At 41.2% G+C, this 20,869-nt stretch overlaps 1 protein-coding gene across 2 annotated transcripts in view; it reads right to left on the reverse strand.

Moving 5' to 3' along the window:
• Positions 1-20,869, reverse strand: part of LOC117953663 (SPRY domain-containing SOCS box protein 4-like) — a 92,998-nt gene that overhangs the window by 64,884 nt on the left and 7,245 nt on the right. The window contains exon 1 of one of the 2 annotated variants that reach the window (XM_034886919.1): positions 11,530-11,704. The exons of the other annotated variant lie outside the window; for it this stretch is intronic. The gene's annotated coding sequence lies outside the window, so the exon portion shown is untranslated. Of the gene's footprint in view, positions 1-11,529; positions 11,705-20,869 lie in introns of those variants that run through there. 2 annotated transcript variants of the gene reach the window in all.

A 20,869-nucleotide genomic window follows, 5' to 3' on the forward strand; every position in this document is an offset into this window, starting at 1 on the left:
CCTGGTCCATACTCTGAATTTTTATCCGAATTTGCAGAGTTTCTGTCAAACTTAGTGCTAAAAACGGACAAAGTTATTTTTTGTAGGGGATTTTAATATTCATGTGGACAATGAGAATGATAGCCTTAGCACTGCGTTTATCTCTCTATTAGATTCTATTGGCTTCTCTCAAAGTGTTCATAAACCGACTCATCTTTTTAATCACACCCTCGATCTTGTTCTGGCATATGGTGTTGAAATTGAACATTTAATAGTGTTCCCACAGAATCCCTTTCTATCTAACCACTGTTTGATAACTTTTGAGTTTATACTGCTGAACTACACGCCATTAGGCAAAACCTTCTATACAAGATGTCTATCTGATAGTGCTGTAGCTAAATTTAAGGATGCGATTCCGTTAGCATTTAACTCATTACCAAGTCCCAAAGTAACGGAGGACTCCTATGCTATTAGTCCCTCCCAAATCGATTATTTTGTTGATAGTGCAGCAGGCTCGCTACGAATGACTCTCGACTCTGTTGCCCCTTTAAAAAAGAAGATAATAAAACAAAGATGATTAGCTCCATGGTATAACACTGAAACTCGCAAATTAAAGCAAATATCGCGAAAACTTGAGAAGATCTGGCGCTCCACCAAACTGGAAAATTCTCATTTAATCTGGCAAGATAGTCTTAAAACGTATAGGAAGGCCCTCCGTAATGCCAGAGCAGCGTACTACTCGTCATTAATAGAGGAAAATAGGAACAACCCCAGGTTTCTTTTCAGCACTGTAGCCAGGCTAACGGAAGGTCACAGCTCTACTGAGTCAAGTATTCCCATAGCTCTTACTAGTAACGACTTTATGAGGTTCTTCAATGATAAAATTATAAATATTAGAAGCAAAATTCACCAAGACATGCCTTTAACTGGTACTGACTTATCTCTAAACTCAGGAACCTTAGAAACAGCTGTAAAACCAGATATATGTTTAGACCGCTTTGCTTCACTTGATCTTTATCAATTTAATTCAATTATTTCTTCATCTAAGCCATCAACCTGCCTCTTGAAACCCATCCCGACTAGGCTACTTAAAGAAGTTTTACCATTAGTCAACACTTCGCTACTGGAAAAAAACAATTTGTCTTTATTAACAGGCTATGTACCACAGCACTTTAAAGTTGCTGTATTTAAACCTCTTCTGAAAAAGCCAAACCTTGATCCAGATGTTTTAGCCAACTATAGACCTATATCTAACCTTCCATTTCTCTCTAAGATTCTTGAGAAAGCAGTTGCCAAACAGCTGTGCGACTTTCTGCATAGCAACAGCTTATTTGAGGATTTTCAGTCAGGTTTTAGAGTTCATCATAGCACAGAGACAGCACTTGTGAAAATTACTAATGACCTCCTAATTGCATCAGACAAAGGACTTATCTCTGTACTTGTGTTATTAGATCTTAGTGCTGCATTTGATACCATTGACCATTATATCTTATTACAGAGATTGGAACATTTAATTGGCATTAAAGGGACTGCTCTAAGCTGGTTTAAGTCTTATTTATCAGATCGATCTTAGTTTGTTCATGTTAACGATGAATCCTCTGTGCACGCCAAGGTTAGTTATGGAGTCCCACAAGGATCTGTGCTCGGTCCAATCCTGTTCACTTTATATATGCTTCCTTTAGGCAGTATTATTAGGAAACACTCCATAAACTTTCCTTGTTATGCAGATGATACTCAGTTGTATCTATTAATCAAGCCAGATGAAACTAATCAGTTAGCTAAACTTCAAGTGTGCCTTCAGGATATTAAAACCTGGATGACCTGTAATTTTATAATGTTAAACTCAGATAAAACTGAAGTTATTGCTCTCGGACCCAAGCACCTCCGTGACGCATTATCCAAAGATATAGTTACTCTGGATGGCATCACCCTGGCCTCCAGCACCACTGTGAAGAATCTTGGAGTCATATTTGATCAGGACATATCCTTTAATTCCCACTTAAAGCAAATTTCAAGGATCGCCTTTTTTCACCTATGTAATATTGCAAAAATCAGGAATATCCTGTCTAAAAATGATGCAGAAAAATTAGTCCATGCATTTGTTACTTCTAGGTTGGATTACTGCAATTCTTTGTTATCAGGCTGCTCGTAAAAGGACTCTTCAGCTGATCCAGAATGCTGCGGAACGTGTTCTGACGGGAACCAGGAAAAGAGATCACGTTTCTCCGGTTTTAGCTTCTCTGCATTGGCTTCCTGTAAAATTTAGAATAGAATTTAAAATCCTTCTTCTCACCTACAAAGCTCTTCATGGTCAGGCTCCATCTTATCTTAAAGAGCTCGTAGTACCTTACAACCCTACAAGAGCACTAAGCTCCCAGAATGCAGGGTTACTGGTGGTTCCTAGAGTCTCTAAAAGTAGAACGGGAGCTAGAGCGTTCAGCTTTCAGGCCCCTCTCCTGTGGAACCAGGTTCCAGTTTGGTTGGGGAGAGTTCTAGCCCGACCGGGTTGGAGCTCTCTTTACCTTGTCTCTCTTGGTTTTGCTGTAATAATAGTTTTAGACAGCTGGGGACTTATTTTGATACACTAGATAGGGCATAGAATTGAATATTGTTAGGGAGTAGTAGTTAGTCACATAGTTGGCAGATTTATCTATCATATAATCAGGAATATAATAAAACTAAAGGGAGACTTGGCATACAGCCCGATCCGGTTGGGGAGAGTTCTAGCCCGACCGGGCTGGAGCTCTCTTTACCTTGTCTCTCTTGGTTTTGCTGTAATAATAATTTTAGACAGCTGGGGACTTATTTTGATACACTGAGCTCCTCTCTCCTCTATCTTTCCATCTTTTCATTTATGTGCATCCATGTCCCAGAAATGCTTGTTACTAACCTAGCTCTGGGGAGTCATTCCCCGGAGTCCTTATGTTCTTTTTCCCCAGCATGTTCCCTTGGATCAGAGAGACTCCAAAATCAGGGTAGCAGCTGTCGCCTTGGTCCTGCTCCATGTTCTGTGATGCCATGTTCAACTACTACACTGCAGTGCCCAGCTACGTCCTGCTACGTCCTGCTGTGCCTTGTAATGCCGCACAGCGTCCTTCTATGCCATGAACTACTACAAAATTCTAACCCCAATCGGCCCGTCAGACACCACCTACCAAGAGCCTGGGTCTGACCGAGGTTTCTGCCTAAAAGGAAGTTTTTCCTCGCCACTGTCGCACTGTTGCTTGCTCTGGAGGAAACTACTAGAACTGTTGGTTCCTTGTAAATTCTGGAGTGTGGTCTATCTGTATAGTATCTTGAGATAACTCTTGTTATGAATTGATACTATAAATAAAATTGAATTGAATTGAATAGTTTCATCCCTAGTCTGGCTCGACGGAAGTACATTTCCAGGATAATTGCCAGACATCCTGCGTGTGAGCTGTGAATGTATTTGGATCGTGCAACCAGGCATGGTTGCTCGGTTCTTTTGGTAAATGTTTTGTAAAGATCTACAAAAAAATATTTGTTCCTCTCTAACTGGGAAGTTTTGGGATTGATTGGTGGAATTGTTATGGTTGAAGTACACATGGCAGTACACTGGTACAGTTAACTTCATTTAATATTGAATGTGGTGTATTGCAGGGTGATAACGTTCCACCAAAACAAGCTCCTCCCCGAGACAATTTTGCAGAGCCACCGTTGCTGGGTCCGGAGCTTAGAGACATGCAAACATCCCAGAGCGTTTTTTTCTCCTATTCCAGAATTAATGTGTGGTCAGACCGTACTCCATAGCACGGTGGGGAAAGGGCTGGCAATGTGAGACTATTTCAATCCTTAACCGTAAACACATGTTAACATTAATTTAGCCCATATCAAACTGAAATCTAATACTGAATCTAATATAATCGCCAAACCCCAGTCTTCAACCTATAAACGCCCCTTAAAAGGAGCAATGTTGTCATCTTTATCAGCCGCGTGGACATTCAGGAGATTGATTAGCCAAGAACCGCCACGCTCAAAGAAAGGCCGACTGAAACACACTGGCACTCCACTCTTTCCCCCCCTTACACACATATACGACCCAGATACTGGCCATCTAAGTACCGCAGGTAGGCATTATTTCAGCCCGGCTGCACAATCAATGTTGGTTAATGGAGGCAGCAGGAGGGACAGACAGACTGCGATTGGCTGCTTATATTTCCCCTCTCTCCCTCCATTAAGACAATCTTGTTCCATGTCCTTAGAGGAAAGCTCTTAAAGTGAGTCACAGCTTCACTGTGTACAGTTTGCAGTTTTTGCTCTCTTTCTAGCTCTTTAATCACCCCGTCACTGGGTATCATGTCTGAACTTTGCTCTTTGCACAATACATGAAGGCCATGTCTTCATTACTGCACACATATCTGAAAGCCTGCTTGCACTAGCATCGCCAGACACTCCTATTTATCAATTGGAAGCATCTTAAAATTGGAGTATGCAATTCTAATCCAATACATGTTTTGTCCATTTAAGCGAATATCTCCACGCTGTGTACACACAGCCCTGGCTCTATAAGTGGGAAACAAAAGTGGCTTGGACCGAGTCACACCACAACATTTCAGCAAAACAGCAACAGCTGCGTTGGTGCTCGTGAAAGGCCAGAGATGTGTAAAGAGAATAAAGAGAAAGGCAGTGGGAGCGAGAGGGACGGTACAAAGCAAGGAGAGCTGACGGGAGAGGCTGTGTTTGTTTGGGTACTGGGTTCAAATGAAGCTCAGCCTAAGTTTATTCAGGAAGACTCCGATGCTTTTCGTCTCCTTTCTCTCTTTCCTAATCTGATCAGCTGATTCAGGGCGTTCACTCAGAATTTCCGAATTTGCCATGATTTCCATGAGCCAATCACATCATTGCATCCCCGCTTTAAATCTGTTCTCCTCTCTGCCGCTGTCAGCTGTCATTTCGGGCAAATCGAGCAACCCCTCCTTCACCCCATTCACCTCCAGTCATCATCAGCCCAGGCACCCAGGGGTCCTCCACCAGAAGCCCCGCTCCCAGATCTTCAGGCTAGCTTTACCACCACCAGTGTCTATACTTCCTCAGGGGGACATTCCTGCCTTCTCATGGCTTCTCTACCCCTTCTAAAAAATGTCGGTAGCGATGAAGTCTAGTCGCCATTCATCCTTGTTCTTCATGCGATCAATAAACTGTCAACAAAGTCTCTCCTGATTGAAATTTTAACAATCTTTTTCCCAAAATTGCAGGCTCCACCTAAATAATTATCCCTTGTGTTGTCTTCCCGTCAAAATTGAAAATTAGCAACTTTGTTGACGCTTTCTATACATGTTTTTAACTTCTTCTTACGTTTTTGTCTCTTTTTTCAACACGTTTGATGCTTTTTTCCGTGTTTGTCACTTTTTTTGACGTTTTCAACACTACACAACACTGACTTATTAACTTTAGTTTTACAGTTAATTTGGGAATTTATGTTCAATAAACCTAATTTATAGGAAATTATGCCTAAAGTTTGAGTTAGAAAAGCAGAAATTAGGAATTATTTAGACTAAAATTAAATTAATGGATGTTGATGATAATCACAGACTGGAATATGTCAACTCTTACTCAATACTATTTTAAAACCACTTCAGTTTGTTTTTCAAATGCTATAAAATTAAATAAGACACCCCAAAATTAATGAAAGTAAAGATTTGTACTTGCCAAAGAGCGTTGCATGGAATCAATCATGTTATTTTGGGTAAATACAATTATGTAGTTAAAAAGAACATTGATAGGAAAAAGGGTCAATTTGACCCGAGGACATCATGAGGGTATCAAACTATGCTGGTAGGAGTGTTTGCTATTTCAAAGTCTGAATAACAGAGCCTGTCAGCAAGTCAGTTTTCAAAAACCCTTCATGTGACAATACGAGGCCTGAGGTCACATGACAAACATGTGTCAGCGTTTTCCTGTTTACAGTCAGCATTTTCATAAACAAATATCTTTCAACACTGGCTTAGTGTGTGCACAACTGCTGTTTCAATTTGATTGTACTTGAATGTATGTCCGTCCTTTGCTTTTTACAACTGCCCGATGGTTTCTTTCTCCCCTCTTCCTCTTCCTCCAGCCCTTCATCTCTACCCTCTCCTCCCTCTCTCTGAGCGCCACATCTCCTCTATCTCTGCCCATCCATCCATCAATCCAGCACCTCCCTCTCCACTCCTCCGACTACGTTTTCCACTGCCAATCTTCTTCCTCTCGTCTTGCCCCTCTGTGCCCTCCCTTCTGCACCCCCCCATTCCTTTTTCTCTAACATCTGCTGGTCTGCGTCTGTCACTGCTGACCCCTCGCTGCCACGTGCCGAGTCCTCCTCTCAGAGTCCCACAGAGACCCTAAATCATTAACATACGCACACACGCACATACACAAACAAGCACACACACACGCACACGCACACACACACACACACACAGATCAGGTAGTGATAGGTGGCCATCTCCAGCACCAGAGATTGAGAAAACCCCAAAAATTAAATCTCTGATTGCAGACTCTCACTACATCGATGCACCATTTGTCGATTAAATGTCTCATAAAGGGCAAATCCTGCAATTAGACAGGGGCTGGGCAACATGTGCAGAGTAGCTCAACAGATTTAAGATCGTCACTCTAAAGCGCTGATTACATTACAGCTACAGACACATCTGCGCTGACACTGCCATTTAGGTTCTAGTGCCAAAACACACTAGCTTAAAGACTCCCCAGCTAATTTGATATTGGTGCTGTTTGGCAAAAGAAACGGGTCACATACTGTACAGCAGAAAAGTTTAGTAAAAAGACTACGTGCCTGTAACAGTAGTAGTATTGGTAAATCTCTTTACTGGCAAACCTGAAAGCAGTGTCTTAATTAAATGAAATGAAAAAAATGTAGCTTCTGCTCAGGCTGCAACAGTAAGAAGAAGTGATACGATAACATTATGAGGCGATTATGCAATATTACGACATATTTCCTTCTTTGTAGAGCTGTGTAGATTGAATTATTACTTTATGTTATCACTATTATTATTACTTCAACTTGCTGAATATCGCAATAACAATATTTTTGCGATAAATAAACATTTATTAAAGTGTACTCCATTCTGTTGCTCTCAGTTTTCTGCTCAAATACAACAACTTAGTTGATAAACTAAAACAAAGGAAAATCTGTTCTAACATTCTTTTATTGAACAAATTGAACACTGATTTGACTATAAAAGGCACCACTTAAAAAAGAATGACAGTTACATTTTAAAGCACAGTTTTCTATTAATACTTTATTTCAACTAACACAGCCTTAGCAGCCTTTAGTGATGTGTTTATCAAGCCAGTTGATATCGTGGTGACGATAAAAAACGATGAGTTGTGCAGCCCTAATAAGAACATTACTGCCATAAGGCAATACACAGTAGCTACACAATAGCTTTCCACAAGTATGAAAAAAACATCCCTGTGGAAACATCAAGTTGCATCTAGCACACTGCTGTCTCTACTACAGCAGATATGCTGCTTTCACCAACCTAATGTTTTTTTGCGGCTCATGCCACAGACTACATTTTATTATCGACATGATTCACATGTATGAACGTGACATATGAATATTTCATACTGTGTGAATTCTACTCATCTTTTATTTCTCCTCAAGGTCCTAAAACTCTGAAGATGCTACAGGAAAAGAGATCTCACAAACCACACAGACACGTGTCCTGCATTGTCTCCTCACAGCAGCCAAGTGCAGACACATCTGCTAGTCATTGTGTCTGCACCTCATGCATTAGGTGTGCATCAGCCCACATGGTAACTATAACAATTGCACATGGATATGGCATCTACTGTATCCACCATTGATTTGAAATTTGAGTCATGATTTCAAAACAGGAAACAGCTGTTCAGAGTCAGGCAGACAGAGCTAATCGTAGATCGTAAGATGTCCAGTGGACATAAAATGTCTACACACCCATGGTAAAATGGCAGGTTTTTGTGACGTAAAAAAAATGAGACTAAAATAAATCATGTGAGAACTTTTTCCACTTTTAGAGTGACCTATAACGTGAACAATTCAATTGAAAAAAAAACTGAAATCTTCGAGGTTGAAAAATAAAAACCTTTCAATAACCTTATTGCATAAGTGCGCACACCCTCTTAAAACTGGGGGTGTGGCTGTGTTTAGAATTAACCAATCACATTAAATCTCATGTTGAATTGTCATTACACACCTGCCATCACGTAAAGTGACTCTGATAAATCACAAATAAAGTTCTGCTGTCCAGGAGGATTTCCCGACATTTTCTTAGTTGCGTGTCAGAGCCAAGCCCGTGGTCCAGCAGAGGGATCTCATTGTTGAAAGATATCAGTCAGAAGAAGGGTACAAAAGAATTGTCAAAGCATTAAATATACCATGCAACACAGTGAAGACAGTTATCATCAAGTGGAGAAAATATGGCACAACAGAGACATAAATTTGATAAAATTGATGAAAAGACGAGAAGAAAACTGCTCAGGGAGGCTTCTAAGAGACCTACAGCAACATTAAAGGAGGTGCAGGAATTTCTGGCAAGTACTGACTGTGTGCTACATGTGACAACCATCTCCCGTATTCTTCATATGAATGGGCTTTGGGGTACGGTGCCTTTTCTTACAAAGAAAAACATCCAAGCCCGGCTGAAGTTCGCAAAAACAAAAATCAAGTCTCCCAAAAGCATGTGGGAATAACTTTTGAACTTTTTGGCCATAATTCCAAAAGATATGTTTGGTGCAAAAACACTACTCTACATCACCCAAAGAACACCAAACCCCCAGTGTAGCAAGGTGGTGGCAGCATCATGCTTTGGGTCTGATTTTCTTCAGCTGGAACCGGGGCCTTAGTCAGGATGGAGGGAATTACCAAATACCAGGCAATTTGGCACAAAACCTTCTGGCTTCCGTCAGAAAGCTGAAGATGAAGAGGAAGTTCACCTTTCAGCATAACAACTACCCAAAGCACACATCCAAATCCACAAAAGCATGGCTTCCCCAAAAGAAGATTCCCGTTTTGGAATGGCCTGCCAGAGCCCAGACCTGAATCCAATCACGTCTGTGAGGTGATCTTAAGAGGGCTGTGCACAGGAGATGTCCTCGCAATATGACAGATTTGGAGCACTTTTGCAAAGAAGAGTGGGCAAATATTGCCACGTTAAGATGTGCCATGCTAATAGACTTCTGGACAAAAAGAGTGCTGTAATAAAATCAAAACGTGCTTGAGGATTAGTTTAAGAGTGTGCAACCAGGTTTATTGTACGTTTTTATTTTTTCCCCTCAAAGATTTAAGTTTTTCAATTGAATTGTTCACGTTAAATTAATGTGGAAAAGGTTCCGACATGATTTATCTTTGTCTCACACACACACACACACACACACACACACACACACACACACACACACACACACACACACACAGATTAACCTGAGTTAATGTGGGCGTGTGACTGCAAAATCAACACTAAAGCTCCATATAAACAACCTGTAACCAGAAAGCAGATTGTCCGATGTTAGTTTGCAGTTCAAAACCATGGATGTATAAACTGAAAATACAGAAATTACTTTGGAGAACGGTGAAAAGTAAGAGCAGGGATTTTTTTGCTCGGACCAATGATGAGGTGAAACTCTTACTGTAAAGATATGTAAGCTTATGTAACCGATACAACTGACTGACTTGTATCATTTTTTTCCAAAGGTCTATTTAGCCTGTCTAGACTACAAAACAACCTCGGACTTCTCAAACCCAAAAGGCGGGAAGCGGTGTGTGTACCTACCCTCTAGTGTGCTAGTGTGAACTTTAGCAAAGGAAATTTGTTTTTAAACCAAAACGTAGTAGAGTAGATAAAGCCTAGGCCACTAGGATCATAACTCATTCATTCAGACACCTGAGAGCTATTGACACAATATCTCATGGGTTCAGCGATTGTACTTTGAACTTTTAAAAATGATGTTAAGGACTGAAATCCTGCGGAATTCCTGTTCACAGTGCACGTTATGCACATGGACACGTCTTTAGTCACGTCTGCACAAAAGTGAAAGGTCAACTACGTGGGTTACAGGGTTGCTGGTATCAATAAACAAGACACAGATACAGAGTTGTAATGATTGCACTCAGTAAATGTAGAAATATATATATACACACGCACACACAGACTCCTCTACTTTCCCCGCTGCCTTTCCCTTCATCTTTGTGGTGTTGTGCTTTCAGACACTGTGTTGCCGTCGAACTTTTACAGCGGCGTTTAAAGTTCCCATCAACCCCCCCAAGTTTCCTATCCATTTCCTGAATGTCATGCTGTGCAGATATAAGCCTTGTCACACGGGGTGACATGCACTGTTGTGTTGTCATATCGGATGATGACAGCGCTTATTTTTTTCAACTGCCTGAAATCTTTGCCCACATTCCTGTCTGAAATTTCCTCAATTAATACATGCTGCCCATTGGTCCTGCCAGAGCAGGCACAGCCCGTCCAGTGCTTATTTGACAATGGTTGACCAATCACAACAGAGTGGGCCAGCTGACCAATCAGAGCAGACCGGGATTTTTGGGAAGGCGATGAGCAGCAATGGGCAGCGTGAGCATAACATAACATGTTTTTTCAACATCAAAGCATGTAAACCTATTCTAGTAGACCCCTAGAGTACAAATATGATGCTGAAAAGGAGTAAATTAGGGGCTCTTCAAAAAACCTTATTTACAGCAGAGAAAAAAGTTTAAATGAAAAGATTTTTTGAGCAAGTGACTATTCATGCTTTTACAAATGTATCCTTGATGCCTAACATTTGCGAACGCTGATCCTTAGAACATATTTTAGGGCTGCTAGTGGTCAAAAATGCCATTGGGTCCTTTTAAGATTCAGAAAATTTGTATCCTCCATGAACAGTTAAGTGTAAATGTACAAATGACGGAAGTACAAATGTACTTTTACATAGTACAGGAACCATTCAGCCACACACATTCATGCACTGCGACCGAGGCTGCCGTACAAGGTGCCACCTGCTCATCAGATAAACACTCACACACATTTACACTCCGATGGCGCAGAATCGGGGGAAACTCGGGGTTCAGTGTCTTGGCCAAGGACACTTTGACATGGGACTGCAGGGCCAGGGATCGAACCACCAACCAAAATTTACAATTTAGTTGTATATTAATTTTGCTAAAAACATAAGCTCATTTTGCACCAAACCCTTGGGTTGTTTTGTAACTTTGTAATGAAAATTGACATATATAGAGAGACACTACATGCTAAATCATGATTAGCTAAAAGCACAGTGTCCACTGCATGTATATATATTATACGTAGACATATTTTGCAAAAGCAAAAGGAGAGACAGAGGAAAGAAAAATATGGTTGTCAAAAATGAAAATTAGTCGATCTGTGCATGACAAAAAAAAAAGTCATTCAGTGAAATGTTAAAAAACTCAATAGATCAGAAAAGGACTAAACTAGCAAGACATTAACCTACATAAACACAAGTTGTCCAGTACACACAGACACACACACACACACACAGTATATATAGACTAGAGTAACACAGACAGACCTTGTGCGACAGCAGGTCTCTGTAGAGCGGGTGGAGTGACACGTAGGAGATGACAGACGGGTTTGAGCAGAGTCGAGGACTTCAGAGTGGACCTGAGTGATATGGTGCAGCATTCTGGTCAACACAGCACCACAGACAGCAGTTTGTGGCAGCTCCATATACTCCAGACAGGCTGGGACGGAGCACCAAGCCGCTACCCTAATCTACTTTACTTTGGGATTAGCAGCCCTCTGCACTCACTGTCCGTCAGTGTGTCCCGCTGTCCCGCTGTCCCGCTGTCCTGACCTCTCCAACACTCTCCCTCGCCTGTCCTACCCTCACTTATTCTGCATTTGCATTCAAACCGCTGCTCTGATATTAACCCCTGTTGTCTTCCTGTCGATCATTCTTGCCCTTCCGGGTACTAATTGAAAATACACTTTTTTTGCCACGTTTTTTTTTTTTTAAATGCTTTTGACGCTTTTTTAAAAGGTCTTATTTATTTATTGATAAACCTAATTTAAATGAAATATTACATCAAATCTCATTTTTGAGTTAACAAAAGCAGAAATTATGAATTATTTTGACTAAGAAGATCAGAGGATGTTGAGTGAATCGCAGACTGGTGTCAGTCAAAATGTTATGAAAAGATTATGACATAAAAAATTATGTTAAATGTCAGGATACTGTTTTACAACCATTTAAATATGTATGTATGTATGTATTTTCTTTTCTTAATGCTATGAAATTGAATAAAACAAGAATTGTGAAAAATTGTGTATGAGTTCCATACAACCCAACCCAACCCCTGAAAATTTGGTTGGAAGAAACCCATCTCTCTGATTTGAAAAAAACTTTGAAAATGGGTCAAATGTGACCTGAGTACCACACAAGGGTTAAGCTGGTGTTGAAGGTTCATTTTGATCCGCTAGCTTTTTATCACAGAAGCAGACAGCATCAGTCCTGTTCTTTGTATAGTGATAAATGGTACTTTTCGTTCTAGGGTCCAGGGACTTCCTGTGTTGAAAAGCTGTCAGACCTCTCTTGTTTGTGATTCCTTGTACACCTGTAAATCTGTCAAGAAGTGTAGCTCTATGATGAATGGTGCTACATATTGCAATTTTGCTTTAAGAGCGGTTTTCACGTTTAATCGCACTGAGAGTCCCAATAAGGCTCGCTGAAGCCTTTTTGTGAGATGATCCACAAAACAAGGACCGGGATAAAAACTCAAAAGGGACACTCCACCTATTTCACACACCTATTTCCTATTCACCCTGTATTAAATTACAATGTTGGTAATGTTTTTTTAGGAACGGATTAGGGATAGATCGATTTTCGGGCAGTTTTTTGGCAGTTGAATAAAAAAAAAAGTTAATCATTAAAATATGTGCTTCTTTGGCTCGGGTACAGCTCTGTGTCTGTCCCTCTGCCTCTGATTTCACTCACCACTGAGTCTGGCTAAAAACAACTGTGTTAATTAAAAGGAAATGGATAAACTGCACTTTAAAATGTAACTCATTCTTTTTTCAGTGGTGCCTTTTAAATTCAATTCATTGTTCAGTTTGTTCAATAAAACAATGTTGGCTCCATTTGTTTTAAATTCAACAAGCAATTTGTTGTATTTCAGCAGTATACTGAACGCAGCAGAACCGAGTAGACCCACATTTAATATCTGTTTATGTATCACATGTAATATCATTATCACAATATTCTGCAACGTTATCGCATATTTTATATATAATAATTTTTATCTTACCATCTTTAACCCACTTTCCTGTTGTTGACAGCGAGCGATGGACAGTAGTGTAGAAGGAAAGTAGGGACAAGAGGAGGGATCAATGTACTCCATTAGGATCACTTGTCAGATGTCCACATAGCTTTGGAAATCCCCTCTTCCTACAGCTTTCCAGATCAGGGGGGATCTGTGTCTGTCCATTTTCTAACTTTCTGAAACCTGTCATTAGTCAGCTGTGTGGAGGATTTGAACTTTGAACTCTCCGGTTCTCTTTTTCCATTTACAAAATGTCCCCCATTTTACCGCGCCTAGTGTAACCCAAGTGTTTATCGTGGTCAGTACTATTCAGTCTGCACTACATGCATGGTAATGTAAATAAAAATGGAATTGTTCGCATATGGAGTCTGGATAAGGGCCGCTAATCGGATTATTGAGTGTGTAAAGCCTCTCTTCTCCCAGAGGCAAAACAAAAAAGTCAACACTTCTGGGTAGGAGGGTCAGTCAACGTTCAAACACTAAAAACACAGAGTGATGCATTTCAGTTTTGTGATGGCAAGTCAAATGAAGCCCGGCGGCGTCGCTGAGACGAGGGCCGTCACAAACAAAGAGGAGCGGGTAAAACTCCCTGCAGCAGCAGAAAGAGTCGCTACATGCACCACGCTTATCTGCTCTGGAGAGGGGAGAGGTCAGACTGATGAATATCTTCTTCTGGAAACAAAAGACCTCGGCTCATTATACATCAACCTCACGGAAAACACCCTCATATGTCAGACGATCTAATGTTGTCATGACGACCACTGAACTACAGAGGTACTGGGGAGGCACACACAGACGGGCGTGCAGGCGACCAGTTCAGTCGGAGGTAGGCCTGCACAGAGGATGTCTCCACTGTACGCGCGAGAATTAGAGTGGAGGTTATGGAGAGCCAAATATAGGAACAGAATAATGAGCTTCTTATCTTCTCCATCGTTTCCATATCTCTCCTGCTTTCCTTATCACTCCATCTCCCTGTCATTTTTCCTCCCCTCATTCCTTTCCCACTTTAAATGGACCAAATATTTCCCTGGGGCCACCCTTCACTATAAAAGACATATATAACACCAGGAATCTTCAATTATGTGACACAGACAAGATTCTCGTCCACATAAAAAAATAATCTCTACAGGTATAGATGGGATATTGGACTATTTTCACACTTCATGCAGAGGATACTCCTGTCTGTCAGATCTGGCCAGTTTATGGAGTCAGCAAACAAGGAAATCACACAGTTGACCAACACGGAACATATCAATTTGGGGCTGTAACTAACTATATTTGAAACTATCTTTGTACATTTGAATTTGTTACTGATCCTCAAACCACAAATAAAGACTTTTGGTGTGTTTAAGAACAATTGAGGATGTTTTATGTCAGAAACAGATCGCTCACATTTGACAAGGTAAAACCAACAAATACTTGATATTTCTGCTTGAGCTCAAACGATAATAATGGTTTAACAGCTTAAGCGACGATTGACTAATGGATTATTTGACTCATTGTTTTAGCTGTAATCTGCACTCCTGATGTCTCCGTCTCTCTGTCTCTCGTTGACCTCTGAACGGAGGAGAGACGTTCATTAGCAAAGATCGTTGTACAGGCAGAGTTTGCAGTTTTGCGCACTGTATTGGAAAGCTGTAGCAGGAAACGTTAACCGCTGCGTTTGTGATGTCAAAAGTGACACACAACAAACTAATTAACTAACAATAACAGACTACTGGCAATCGGGCAGCAGTATCGCGGCTGTTTTGAGAAGGTTTTTCCCGTGCTAAAAAATAAAGAAAAGTCCACGCGCATTTATGGTTAAATTGTCTGTATCTGTCATTTGAATGAACAAACACCTGTTGGCTTCTGACCACGGGGCCGCGGAAAGGAAGATGACAAACAGCTGGCGCACATGTCTCTCTCTGAATGCCAGTCTGTCTACACAACAGCGTGCCTGTCGTCTATCCTGCATGTGCCCACTCATCTGCAAACAGCCTCATTCAGTCTCCATTGAAAAAACGCTGCTTGTCTTTTTTCCTTCCTCTCTCTTACACACACATATTCAAGCACACACACACACGCAATCCAGAGTCTGACCCAGATCCTCGCTTAATGAAAACAAAAATAATTAAATGAATAAATTAAAGGTGGGGGATGCTCATCCTGTCATGTGTTTTCCATGTACTGCGATATGTTTTTATCTATCTTTCACATTCATTCTTCTGCTCGTTCACACACATTTGCTTCACTGAGTCCTCATTATCTCTTGTTATCCCCCACAAGTGGAAGTGTATTTTTCTCCTCTCCTCTCACTTTCTCTTTCCCTCTGTCCCTTGCACACACGCGCAGTATCTGGTAGTAAAGTGCTGACTGACATGACATGGTGCTTCTGTTCTAAGGCTTCTCTGAGAGCTCCAGTACACTTATCATCAAATCGAGTTTGGCGTGTGCTTAAAAGCTGTTGAAAGCATAGCCGGGTGCAAACACCACACTGGAGGTCTTTCCTCTAAGATGAGATGATGCTGTAACTGCTGAAATCCAAAACAAAGAACACGTCCCAACTAATAATACAGGAGGAAGACAATTCTTCAGAACTGATTCTAGTACTTTTTTTTTACCACAACAAAACAGCAGTCAGGGAAATTGTATGTTTGGTCCCTAAACCAAACAAAGAGATGGCATGGAGAGTCTTCTTTAGCAAAAGAAAGGAGGGAGGATGACAGGGTACACAAGCTGGTTCGATCCGCTAAAATCAGTGGGCAATATTACTAAAAGTTTCCATCTAAAAAGAAACCCAATAGATTACAAAAGTGACAAAATACGTTTGTCATTGCATGATAAGGTATTTCCTATGCTACATTTCTTCTTTGTCTTTATAATGATTATTTTTGGGGCATTTTTAGTCCCTTATTTGACAGGACAGCTGAGGACATAAAAGGGGAGATAGAGGGGGGAATGACATGCAGACAAGGGCCGCAGGTCGGGGCCAAACCCGACTACCATTACATACGCCAGTATGTTGTTTCATATCTGCTGGATGTACAAATAAGCAACTGTTTGCTAAAAACTTTGCCATATCATCTTGACAGCTGATGATATAAAAGTGATAATATATAAGTAATCCACAAGTGCAGAATTCCCCGAGGGAAAACATTAAATAAAACACATCTCCACACAAACAGAAAAACAGCCTAGTAAATTACAAATTCTTTTTTTCTTGTTTTTTTTTTTACATGCTGCAGGTATCCCACTGGTAACAACACTGTCCGCATGAATTACATGAAGTTGTGACTGGACTCCCACACACCACACACTGGGGTAGTCAAAGCCCACTGCAGGGCCTGTTTTCCGTCCAACTGCACTGACAGCTAAATGGTTATGTGTGTGTGAGAGAGTAGTATTTGACATTTTCATTATAACTACTTCTCCTTCTCTCGCTTAACAAATACCTACCAACTCAGCTTTAAAAATAGAAAGAAACTTGGGCAAAGCATCCCAGCAAAATCTAAAATCTGGGGATTTACAACACTGAGGACACACAAGCACTTTGAAGGCGTCCTGACAGGCTGCATGCTACATTGGAATGTTTATTCATTTCAATTCTCAGCTAATTCAAACATAAAGACGTATAAATACATAGATTACTTTCGCCTTCCGCTGGCAGCTCACCATATACACGCATCTAAATATTCATAAACACACATCCGCTGAATGACATTATACGCCTGTCTAGTGCAGGGACTTTCTGGAGTTGGTTGATGAACAGTGATGGCTAATATGTGATTAAGTGATTACTAACTGCTATCCTACTCTCTCTCTCTCTCTCTCTCTCTCGCCCACTCACATACACACATAGAGGGTTCGACTCCTTGCAGACCCGTGACACACCTCATCAAACTGTGGTCTGTTATAAATGGTGCTGACACGTGTGTTTGTGTGCCTTTGAGTGTCTGCCTGTGTGTGAGTGTGTGAGTGTGTGTGTGTGTGTGTGTGTACAGTGGAATGCCTTCATGGCATGTGTTGGTGGTCTGGTTTCCGCTCAGAAGGCTGTGTAGTGGCCCGATGAAAGCTCACACATGGCGGCGGCGAGACGAGCCTGATCTCCTGTCGTGACCGCAGTGCTCAAGCGGCCGGATGACAGAACTTCCTGGTCTGTGGCAGATATTTGTCTGTGACAGGACAGTTAGCTGAGACTTTATTCATGTTGTCATGGAAATATTTTTTAGGCATTTTCAGCCTTTATTTCTTTTTTTTTACAGCTCCAGACATGAAAGGGAATAGTGAGAAGCAGAACGACATGCAGCAAAGGGCCGCACGTCGGAACAGAACCCGCTGCGTTGTGGACTGAGCCTCTGGTGTGCGCTCTAGCAGGTGAGCTACCCAGGCGCCCAGGAAATGAGCTTCTCTTTGTCTTTATGTCTATGGATGCTGTCATGAACAAAAAGATGTTGCCACTTTGTTTTCCCTCACTCTGTCCTCAGCCAGTGTTGTAGTCGAGTCCCCAGTGTTTGACTCCCAGTCAAGTCTAGAGTCCCCTGTGTTTGAGTCCCAGTCAAGTCTAGATTCCCCAGTGTTTGAGTCCCAGTCAAGTCTAGATTCCCCAGTGTTAATGTCCCAGTCAAGTCTAGATTCCCCAGTGTTTGAGTCCCAGTCAAGTCTAGATTCCCCAGTGTTAATGTCCCAGTCAAGTCTAGAGTCCCCAGTGTTAATGTCCCAGTCAAGTCTAGAGTCCCCAGTGTTTGAGTCCCAGTCAAGTCTAGAGTCCCCAGTGTTAAAGTCCCAGTTAAGTCTAGAGTCCCCAGTGTTCAAGTCCCAGTCAAGTCTAGAGTCCCCAGTGTTCGAGTCCCAGTCAAGTCTAAAGTCCCCAGTGGTCGTGTTCAAGTCCCAGTCAAGTCTAGAGTCCCCAGTGTTCGAGTCCCAGTCAAGTCTAGAGTCCCCAGTGTTTGAGTCCCAATCAAGTCTAGAGTCCCCAGTGATCAAGTCCCAGTCAAGTCTAGAGTTCCCAATGTTTGAGTCTGAGTCACCATTACCTAACTCTAAGTCCGAGTTGAGTCTTGAGTCCAGAGAATAGTGACTCCATCACTGCCACGTAAAAGTAGTTGGAAACTTCATCCAACTTCCGAGTCCTATTTCATGAATGCTTTAATATGATTTCATAAATCCGTAAGTCCAAGTCCTCAGTGCGCAAGTCCAAGTTAAGTCACGAGTCCAGGACTGGAGTACTCCATCACTGGTCCTTAGAACATTATAACAATGACCTACATCAGGGCTTTCACATGGTATTAATCCACTTTCTGGATATATTTATCATATATTTTCTATTATCATCTTGAATTTAAAGGGGTACTCCACTGAAATAGTATTAAACTTCCATAAAGATGGCCAAGTCACAAAAGGAAGATATTTTCAAAGCATAGTAATAACAGAAGCTGCAGATATCTTGACTATCCTGACTAAGTCCCTGTTATGGGTCAAGCTCCCAAAACACTTAGTCCTTAATTTCCCATGATGCAACTCAATCTTTGCTTGTGTCATGTTCCTCTCATATAGGATGGAAAAGATTTCCATGTTTACGACTTGAAAGCGTTGACTTTAAAGGACTCAAGACAGTACATTGGGGCGGCTGTGGCTCAGTGGTAGAGCGGTTGCCTGCCAATCGGAAGGTTGGTGGTTCGATCCCCGCCCCTGCAGTCATTGTCGAAGTGTCCTTTGGCAAGACACTGAACCCCGAGTTGCCCCCGGTGCTGCGCATCGGAGTGTGAATGTGTGTGAATGTTTATCTGATGAGCAGGTGGCACCTTGTACGGCAGCCCCGGCCACAGTGTATGAATGTGTGTGAATGGTGAATGTTCCCTGTAGATGTAAAAGCGCTTTGAGCAGTTGTTAAGACTGGAAAAGCGCTATATAAATACAGCACATTTACATTTACATTTACAATCACAGAGTTTGTCTAGTTGCGGTATGTCTGGGTGATATGGAAAAAATCAAATATCACAATGTTTTTTACCAAATACCTCGATATCGATACTGCAACGATATTGTAGCATAGACTATTGGTGCTTTCACAAACTGTTTACACAACATTTTTGATGAATAATCATCAGTTATGTGGATATATTGACTAAGTGGGTAAAGGCAAATAATAGAACAGTTACAACAGTCTGGTAAGTTCAGAAAATGACATGACTTTACAGTAATGCAGCCAGTATAACCATGAAAAAACAACACATATGCCATAATACAATATCACGATATCCAAAATCTAAGACAATATCTAGCCTCATATCACAACGTCAATATAATATCGATATATTGCCCAGCTATGAGTCGGGGTTAAAATTATTAGAGACTGCTGCTGTAATGTATTTACAGGAAACATTTTTGTGCTATTTTATTTTGTAATGTTGTCTTTTAGTGTATTTGTACTGCACTGACTGCAAATCAAGTTTCCATCAGGGATAGTAAAATGACTTAACTGAATAAGGTGTGTTAGCAGTATAACACTGTATCCATTAAATGTGTCTAATTACCTTCAACAACTGTTTTGGCTGATGTAAGTGAGGCATCCCTATTTTCTTGTTTTTCAGGATATCTGAGCTTTCAGAAAAGTCACAATATCTCGTCATTATCCACTTGGATGTTGGCGTGAACGTAGGGCCGGGCGATTTGTCGATTAAGTAAGATAATTCAGCGCTTCTAACCAACGTCATTTTCCCATTTTCGGTTATTTTGTTTTTTTAAATCCTATAATTACTTTCCCCACTGTGTTTAATACCCCTATCAGACACATTTCACGCAGTTCTGGCTTTGTCTTTGGTTGAGCTTGGAAAGAGGGTGCAGCTTTGTCAGTTGTGTTTACTAGTCACAAGTGTCAAGCATTTATTTAAAGTAGGCTATGTGAGAAAGTAAAGGAAGAGGCTGAATAAATGAGTGAGTAAACATGACAAATACAGATGTTTCTATAGAGTGCAGTATGTGTCACTGAATGGTTTGAGGCATGTGAAAATGATTTGCTGTGGCTTTTTCACACCAATTATGGGGGACTTTGAAGTGACGTGTTTAAGTACACTTTATACTGGTTTGTCCTTTAATTTGCCATGTGGACTATAAAGTAATTCAGTGATCCAGTATCTGAGGCGATGTAGCTTAGTTAAATGTGCTCTGATATCATAGTAATAAATGCTAATGTGAAAAGTAGCCTAAGGGACCATTTCTAACTGTGGACCTCAGTTCGGCGACAGTATGTGAGCATTATGAATTTTTAAAACACAGTATGTACACCTAACTGCCGCAATGAATCATTAATATTATCATGCCAGTCTCTATTCTGGGACTAAACATGTTGTGTTTATACTCACCACCCTCGCTTCTCACCTTTACAGAGACGTCCCCATCTGCACTGACACACTCCACTGTACTCCCTCTTCTCTTATCCTCCTCATATGCTGCTTAGGTCTCTCATCTTTCTCCCACATTTCCTCACACCTTTCTTCTCACCAGTTACATCCATCCTCCACCAGTCTCTCTGTCGGAAATGACTCATTACAACACTAGCCTCCACACACACACACACACACACACACACACACACACACACACACACAC

Source organism: Etheostoma cragini, chromosome 12 (genome assembly GCF_013103735.1).
Source record: "Etheostoma cragini isolate CJK2018 chromosome 12, CSU_Ecrag_1.0, whole genome shotgun sequence".
Taxonomy (NCBI): Eukaryota; Metazoa; Chordata; class Actinopteri; order Perciformes; family Percidae; genus Etheostoma; species Etheostoma cragini.